Below are 9,709 nucleotides of genomic sequence, written 5' to 3' on the forward strand. Positions count from 1 at the left end.
ACTCAGCCATTAGAAACGACAAATACCCACCATTTGCTTCGACGTGGATGGAACTGGAGGGTATTATGCTGAGTGAAATAAGTCAGTCGGAGAAAGACAAACAGTATATGGTCTCATTCATTTGGGGAATATAAAAAATAGTGAAAGGGAATAAAGGGGAAAGGAAAAAAAATGAGTGGGAAATATCAGAAAGGGAGACAGACCATGAGAGACTCCTAACTCTGGGAAATGAACAAGGGGTGGTGGAAGGGGAGGTGGGCAGGGGTTGGGGGTGACTGGGTGACAGGCACTGAGGGGAGCACTTGATGGGATGAGCACTGGGTGTTATTCTATATGTTGGCAAATTGAACACCAATAAAAAATAAATTTATAAAAAAAATGTCAAGAGATGAAGAAGGGTACTGTATCATAATAAAGGGAACTATCTGACAAGAAGAAAAAAAGAGGAGAGATTTGGGAATTCTCTAACAGAAATTTCAAGGATTTTTACATCTGCTTCTTTATACTAACTGGTAATTATCCAGAGGGCACATAATAGTGCAGAAATGACAGAAGCCAACAAAGGTTTTCTTAAGATATGTAAATTGTCAGTGATCAGCAAGGTGCAACAGAAAGGCTTTTGGTAGTATAATTATTTATGCCAGTTCAGTTTGCTTTTAGGTAATAGTGATGGCCTGCTACAAAGAAGCTACTTATCATGGGTTCTGCACATTAACTTCCAACAGTTACTAAGAAAATATGGCAAAAAGGTTTTTCAAAACCCTGGTTGTTATCTCTTATTTAGAAATTGTTTTCTGAAAAACAGTATTTTGATGATTAAGTTGTCACATTAAACAATAAAAATTTCCTTTAATTTTCCAGCATGCCATAACTATTAAAATTAATATATACATATGAGTTTAATCACTGTGAATGTGGAACTTATCAAGACCCTATAGATAATCAAACCATGAACTCCACAGATATATCATGAAAGTTTGGGGGGACTTCTTTAGTGTGTACTCCAGTATGCCTTTTTTACACAGCCTTTTCTGACCCATAAAGATTTCCTGGGACCAACAATAAGGAATGTCTCCTTCATCTACAGGTGAAGGGGATTAAGAGTACACTTATCTTTATGAACACTAAGTAATGTATAGAATTGTTGAATCATTATATTGTACACCTGAAACTAATAAAGCATTGTATCTTAATTATATATGAATAAAATAAATACTTTCCCTTCGCAAAAAAAAAAAAAAAAAAAAGGACTATCCTAGGGAAAAATATGTAAAAAAATAAAAATAAAAAATTGAAGTGAAAAATAAAAAACAATTTGAGTTCTAGGTTATTTATAGATCACTACAGAATATATATGTAATATCTATTTAAACTACTTTATGAACATATATAGAATAGGTTTTAATCTGAAATTATAATCATGAGCACTAACAGCCACAAAAGAGAGCTGTCAAGTCAAATATAATCTATTGATTCTGAGTAATTTAGATAATATTCATTTACTCCTTATTCATTTATTTTGCCATCTGCTAATACTTGCTAGTACACTAATGTTAGCAGGTGTCAGAAGTTTATGAAAAAGATGATGAAAGAAAAATAAAATTGAGAACTATCAAGTTCCTTGCTCATTATTTTTTCAAAGGAAAAGACCAGCATTGCTCATTTTTGGTGATGGAATGCGTAGAACTAGTGGGCAAAACATCAGTGTTCCCTAGGATCACAGTTTGAAAAAAATCACTGGTTTTGTGGAAAATTGGGTCCTAGGAAGTAAGACAGGACCAGTCACAGGAGAGAAAACAGAAAAGATCCAGCACAGCTGGCAACATGTGTTTAGAGTAGACTTGCATGAGGGACCCAGGAGAGGGTCCAGGGCAGCAGAGGCACCCATGCTGGCCTGAGGTCTTGGGACCCATACATAGAAGGTCATCTCTGCCTTTGCCTTCTGTCCTGAGCCTCGGTCTTCAATCGTTCATTGTCTGCTGGACATTTCCACCTGGATATCCTGCTCTATGTCAAACCACAAGGTCTAAACCTGACCCTCTGTACTCCGGAAGCAGCAGGCCCTCTAGCAGCCCAATCTATAAACAATGCTGGAGTCTTCCATCTATTCCTGGTTCCTCAAACTTGAAGCTTTGGCTCTTCCCTTTCTTCCTTCACCTGCAAATGCTCAGATCCCATGCCTCCGCAATTCTGGGTTAATGATCTTCCAGTCAGTGTCTTTCTTTCCATTTTCAGTGAGCAACCTGGCCTTGCCCTGAGATGTTCCCATGCAGTCTCCCCTGATCTGTGTCCTTTCCCTCTGATGGAGCTTGTGTTTCCCATTGTGTTCTTCCTAAGGCACATTAGTATATTGAAGAGATTAGGATAACTTGCTTCACTATGTGTAATTCATTGTGTCCCCAGCTTTAAACTTCTTCTTTTTTTTTTTTTTTTTGATGGCACACTTATTAGTAATACAGTGAACAAGTACTCTACACCATACTCTAATGCGACTCTTAGGATGAAGGCTAAATTCCTTGGTTTAACATTAAAGACTTACCACAAACTTACTCTTATCTGCTGTACCAATTTCATCTCATTTCATCATTTTTCTGCCCTACTTCACCTTTAAGGCTTAGCCCAATTTTGCTCTCCCTTCAGGGACTCTTAGCAGTCTATCCCACAGTGCCCTTCTAGGACTCTTGTGTTACTCAACTACTCACATGGAGCTTCATTTGCATGATTGTTTCTCCCTCACCAACGCAACCTCTAAAATTCAGTTACACCCTCTATCAATAGAGTCCTTTCTCCTGTATAATGGTGGCCCCTGAACAAGTTCACTGTCTTCCAGCTCAGCTACTACCATCTGTGCCCCCAAAGACATGTGACTATTTCTGGTTCTTCCCACAGCATACCACACAGGAGCTGTAGGAAGCCTGAGAATATTGACCACCTCTCTCTTACCCCCACCCTCCCACCACTTCCTGTTGGAGTTCACTTACATTGGCTGGAACCTCTAAGATGGAGGATGTTCTCAGAGTCCTAAATACACACCCCTATGTATTTGATTTTAACCTCATCCAGTCTAACACCCTCCCACAGGGCTCCAGCATTTCAACCTGGATGTACATGGAAGCAGAAGCCAAAATACTCTCTCTTGACTCCACGAGAGAAAGTCTAGAAATAACACTTTCATTTTTTAAAGATTTTATTTATTTATTCATGAGACACACATATACACATCGAGAGAGACAGAGAGACCGAGAGAGGCAGAGACATAGGCAGAGAGAGAGAAGCAGACTCCGTGCAGAGAGCCCAATGTAGGACTTGACCCCAGGACTCCAGGATCATGCCCTGGGCCGAAGGCAGATGCTTAACCCTTGAGCCACCCAGGGATCCCTAGAAATAACACTTTTAAACGGAAAATGTTTTTGCTTTTCTTTATAAAACAGTAGCATTAATAACCATGATCTGGAGCAGAAATAAAATGTGAACCCCAGGTTGGAAGCCTAGAAAATGTATGAAGTAGGAAGGGAACTGAAGGAAGGGAGATATTCTCTGGGGAGAATATCTTCCCAATATCCTCTCTGTTTTCTAACTCTACAACTTCCTTGCTTATCTTCCTCTCAAGACATGAGAAGGGAGAATCTGCCTTCATTTAAACCCAACTTTGCTCCCACTTCATCCTCTCTTGGCACTGCCAAGGGGTGATGAACTGTAGTCTGCTAAAGTTTGATCTATTTTCTTTTTGAAATTTATGCCATTCTGCTGATTCTTAAATCATTTTTATCATGAACTAAATTTATCAATTTTACCATCATATATTTGTAGTGCAATTTGAAGGAAAATAGTGAACTTTTTTTTCAACAATTTCTCATTTAACTGCTTACTAGTCATTTCCATTAGTTATTTTTCTAGGATCTTCATATTCATTATTAAAGGCTCTTTTCAGAAATGCCTACCTTTTCACAATAAGAATTGTGGCCTGCTAAAGTTTTGTCTATTTTATTATTTGGCCTTGTGTTATTACAAATTTAAAAAGTAAGGAGAAGAGCCAGGTGGATGGAGGCAAACTTGGAGCAGCACTTGGAGGACAGAAGGAAGAATCTACCCATTGTTGGAGTCCTGTGCACAGATTCTAAGGATCTAATCTGGGATGCTGTGGATCTCTATCAGATGAACCTACTGGAGTGATATCTGTTCTAGCCTAGCAAGCAGCTAAACTAACCTCAGATCCCACTGACATTCCTGTGGTGTGTCTAGAATCAGATAATGGGACACTATGATCCAAAAACCTGACAGCATCACAATGGCAGTGCACAAAATGGCCTTTTGACATCTCAAGCAACTTGTCATAGGGGATAGATCCTGCCAAAGCTAATTATCTTGCAGAACTATTAAAGTTCCAGTAGTTAGGCTATTAATTAATTTATTTAGTGTGCATTGGACACTTTTCTACTAATTTTAGAGTAAGCTGATTTTTGATACTCAGTGGACTGACTTATCAAAATATTAGTGTGAAAGAATCATGTTTTGAAGCAGCAGGTCAAGGTTACTTTGTACATAGAATTTTTTTATGTTCAATAAATCTGGTTGGAGGAAAGTTTAACAACAAAAAAACAAAACAAAACAAAACAAAATACTCTCTCTGACTTCTTGTTTCTCTGCCTTCCCACTTTCCAGGCATAAAGACTCTACTTTCTTCCCCTTTATGTGAGGAGGCTTTTCTCTTTACTGTCTTCTTCTTCTCCCCCAAGTGACACTTGCCCATCTTCTTTCCATGATTTCATTAAGACAGAATAACAGCTACAGGACATGGCCTTTATGGAGTTGAATAATGTTAAAAAAAATACTACCAGTTTAATATTCTCAAAATATTAATGTGTAATGTATATGCCAGCATTTCATAAATCATAAAGCTTACAAAATAAAAGGGAGCATAATAATGTTAATAATCGTTTGAAGAAACTGAAAGTAGAGGGAGAATATTGCAAATGTCTTTGCCTCTTGCCTATGTTAGCTACCACTGTACTCTGGGTCCAGTCAGAATGATGGGGTGATTCTGTGGAAGAACCCCAAGTCTGCTGTCCAATGCACTTTGAGGTTCTTAAAAGTGACCACATTGTCACATGGAGTCAGATTCTAGTGAGCCTGTGTGGCCATCAACATCTGTAGGACTTGTGAAAAGATGTTTCTCTCCAATCCAATCTTGTTTATGAACACCCCATCTCAGTTCTAGAGTCTGCCAAAGACAATGCTGAACGCTTAAGTTTTAGAGGTCCTAACTCAAAAGTCAGAATGAGACTCTTTATCCCTGATGCATCACTAAAAGGAAGCAGTTCTCCCTGCTACAGGGACATTCTGCTGAGTCTGGTAGAAGATTTGTCCTCAGCACCTCATGCCTTATTATAGAGCACTGAAGCCAAAATTTCCAATGCCTGAGCAAAACAGAGATTTGGCCAAAATACCTTCCAGAGCCAAAGCTCAAGTTTCTGAAGAAGGAGATTTATTTCACTAAAATTAGCATCTTTCCAATTTAGATCACAATCTTTAAGCATTTAGTGTCACAGCCTGAAAAAACACAGGACCAGGTTGAATTTGAGTTGCTTAGTGAGAAGTGGTCAGCTCCATAGTTTTCTAGGGGCATGGGATGTGGGTAGACCTTCCTCACATAATATGCTCCTAAAAAAGAAGACTCAGAAAGATCTCAAGTGCATCTTTAATTAGCTCTGGAGTATGGCCCCCACCTGACAATTTAGTAATCCTTTAATTAATGAACTCAAACATTTGCTGACTTTGAGGATGTGCCAAACCATAAGCTAGGAATGCAAAGATGACTAAGACAGGGCTTCTCTTCTGGAATGTTCACAGTCTGATGGTCAGCAGAGGAATGTGACTCAGGGAGTAGAGTATTATTATAGAAGGAGGTGCAGGGCAGTTTTCTGAACTTGATTCCCATGGTTCGTGTACAGCACTGAAGACTTAAATCCATGTTAGGTTCAAATTGCACAGGAATGAAGCACCTCATTCTTGTCATCTCAAACCCATAGAAATTCTAGGATTAAATGAAATTTACTTGACTTCCAGCAGTTTGTTACTTGGTGTTTGTCTGAGTGGACATTCCTCTATTTTTAGAACATAGGACAAATTTTTGGAAACATTTTGGTTGATCAAACAAATCACACTCAGGGGCTAAATTCAAAGGCTGGTGCAGAACCCTAAGAGGAAGCCTGTGGTGCGGCCCCAGGCCCTGCATAGCTGTGGGTCAGGTGAGATCAAAAGGAACCCCTGATTCTGAGCACCTCCCCCTCCCCCGCCCTGAGAAACCATTAGACTGGCCCCTTTCTCCACAGAGCCTGTTAAAAATCCCTTGGAAGTCACTGAGACTCTTTTACACCATCTCTAGAGCAGTTCTCCAAACTCAGCAGCCACTCTGATGGTTCCCAGCCTGCTGTAGCTGGGAAATGGGCATTCAAGAGAAACCATTATGAGGTCTTTGTCATTTACATATCACAAGCCTGAGGGTGAAGATCAGTTTGCACACCCTAGGCCTTAGCAAGACATTTCAAATCCTTGGTGTGTCTCTCCTTGGAGGGGACTGCCATGACCATGACATAATCAAGCGGGAATGATGGAGGGAAAGACCCCTATGCCACCAGCTGTGTCATCTACATTCCAGCCACTGGGTCACACACAGGCTGTTTTTAAAACTGACTAGTGTCAGATTTGGTCAGGACATCAATTCCCCCATGTGATCAGTACCTGACAGGGAACTGGAGACTCTGAACTGCCGCCTCTCAAAACCCCAAGGAAGTGATCTCCACTCCTGCTTTCATTCCTTTTGACTAACTCATCATAAGTACTTAACAAAAAGAAACAGCAGCCTACAGAATGGGAGAAAGTTTTTGTAAACCATATATCAGATAAAAGGTTAATATCCAAAACACATGAAATACTATTACAATTTAATAACACCACCAACAATCACAAAATCCAGACAATCCAATTTAAAAATGGGCAGAAGAACTAAAGAGACATTTTTCTAAAGAAATCAAAATGGCAAACAGGTACATGAAAAGATGCTCAACATCACTCATTATCAGGGAAATGCAAATCAAAACCACAATAAGATGTCACCTCACACCTGCAGAATGACTACCAGTAAGAAAACAAGAGGCAACAAGTGGGAATAAGGAATCTTGAAACACTGTTGGAGGGAATGTATATGGGTCCAACCACTATGGAAAACAATGAGGGCAGCCCAGGTGGCTTAGCGGTTTTAGCGCCACATTCAGCTCAGGGCCTGATCCTGGAGACCTGGGATCGAGTCCCATGTCGGGCTCCCTACATGGAGCCTGCTTTTCCCTCTGCCTGTGTCTCTGCCTCTCTCTCTCTCTCTCTGTCTGTCTCTCATGAATAAATAAATAAAATCTTAAAAAATATATATTTAAGAAAGACCGACACCAATCAAGCGCATGAGGGTTTATTAGCAAGCTCGAGCTTGGGTCCAAGTATACCCGACACAGTGGAGCAGGGACTTGGACCCCGAAGTGGGTTACAGCTAGGTTTTTTATAGGCTGGTCTAGGGGATTTTCAGAAGGGGTGGAGGAATTTCTCAAGTTCTGTTTACATTCTGATATGGGGCTTTCAAGGGCATTGAGCTCTGTTCTCATTCTAATATGGGACTTTCTACCACGGGTGTGGGGTCTGTTGTCTTTCTGATATGGGATTCCCTGCAGTTTTTCCCGTAAAGTTCAGCTCTTATTCACAGGGGCCTGAGATGGCTGTACTTGTGCTAATGCTAAACTTTAGGTGGGATGGCCTTAATTTTTCTCGGCCTCCACAGTATAGTTAAACTTATACTAGGACCGTGGAAGCTCTGCTTTAGCAAGATGCTGATATGATAGGACTCAGCCTGTTACTGCACAGAAGAGCCAATCTAAAGATAACATTTGGTCTGGAAAACATGTCTTCTAGTTTGGAGATAAATATCCATGCTTTATACTACTGTTATTGATATAGGCTGGGTTTTTCCCAGCTTTGGACACTCTGGAGTATTATACTTACGGATTACGAATTTTTTATTTTAACTATATATAACCTATACTAAGATAGTTACTTAGGATTTTTCTTTAAAGTTGTTCACTTTTTACTTACATTTCTTTAAAAGGATATATCGGGTAATTTTCTTTATTTTTAAATGTTTCCGTTTTAAAAAAATGTTTTAATTTAAATTTGATTTAATTAACGTATACTGTGTTGTTAGTTTCAGAGGTAGAATTCAGTGAAATGTTTCAACTTTTTAAATTTAGGACAATTATGCCAATGCAAAAGCAGTAGTATCACCTGTTTTTATAGGAGTTAATTTTAAAATATTTAAAAAGCCAAGTTACATTAACTTTAAAATTTAAAGGAATAATAAATACAGTAATAAAGTAAACTGGCTTAAAAAATGCATAGACAAAAGTCAATTTCTAAGTGATCATGGGCTTCAGTCAGCAAGAAAGGATATCCTCCTAGACTTTCATTATTTTAAGAGGAAGAGGAGGCCTTCTATCAGTAAAGTGATAGCATCGGAGTGTTAACCAAGACTGGGAATTAACATTTTACTTGTAAGGATAAAATTAGGTTGTTCTTTTTAGTAAATTTATTTGTAAGATCCTCTATTGGTCCTTAATTTACATCTAATCCCAATGAAGTTTTTGTTAAGAAATGTTTTGTAATCTTTTCATCAAACAAATGGATTTGAAGACTTTTCCATATGAAAAGCCTAAGCTTGAGGGATGCCTGGGTGGCTCAGCAGTTGAAAGGCTGCCTTTGGCTCAGGGCGTGACTCCAGGGTCCTGAGATGAGTCCCACATTGGGCTCCCTGCATGGAGCCTGCTTCTCCTTCTGCCTGTGTCTCTGCCTCTCTGTGTGTCTTTCATTAATAAATAAATAAAATAAAAGTAAAAAAAAAAAAAAAAAGAGCCTAAGCGATTTCTTTTTACATAGAGACTGATTATAGCAATACCAAGCTCCAGAAAGCTGAGAGAGCGCTCAACATGATTGACACTGCATGCTTCTCTCAGTTGTCAAGGGCTCCCCTGTCAAGCAGACCAGCAAGTGGATTTTGCTTCCAGTGCAATGGATTGGCTGCACAGAACGTCCTTTTTTGGGGCTGACATGGCCTTAGCCCATCTAAGGCATCCTGATGCCTCATTTCCAGTCTGCGTTCTACTCCCATCTACTGTGATTGTCAGGAAGTCGTCCACATGTTGGAAAATCTCTTCTCCAGTTGTAGAAAATTTGTCAGAATTTTGTGATTGCAAAACGTCTTAACAGTCTTTATTCAGTTCATAGCTAGCAAACACCAGAAGTTCAGTGACTTAATTTTCAGGGACATATTGAACTTTGTCCTACTTGGGAAAAACTGCTGCTGGTCATACTTGTAATTTTCCTGCAAATACGTTCTTTGACAGAGGCATCTTATCAGCTGTGCTTGACTAGTTCCGGATCATGGGCTTCACCAAAGCTCTGGCAGCCTGTTATCAGGGTTCCACGAACTGCTTAGCAGCTCTAGCTTTACCGTGCAATTCAGTGCTGTGAACGAGGCCTTCTGGCTCCTGCACCCCCATCTCCTACACTTTTGCTTCAGGTATTCTTACGCATTTTTCCACTTTGAAAAAAAAAAAAAAAAGAAAAGTAAGATTTTGCAGGGTATTTGTTATATGTTTCCAGAACAGCTCTT

The 9,709-nt window shown here is 39.5% G+C and overlaps 1 pseudogene; it reads left to right on the forward strand.

Annotated features, from left to right (window-relative positions):
- Nucleotides 1-4,041: 4,041 nt before the first annotated feature.
- LOC144284164 (ragulator complex protein LAMTOR5 pseudogene) lies at nucleotides 4,042-4,315 on the forward strand (annotated as a pseudogene).
- Nucleotides 4,316-9,709: the final 5,394 nt, after the last annotated feature.

Source organism: Canis aureus, chromosome 15 (genome assembly GCF_053574225.1).
Source record: "Canis aureus isolate CA01 chromosome 15, VMU_Caureus_v.1.0, whole genome shotgun sequence".
Lineage (NCBI taxonomy): Eukaryota > Metazoa > Chordata > Mammalia > Carnivora > Canidae > Canis > Canis aureus.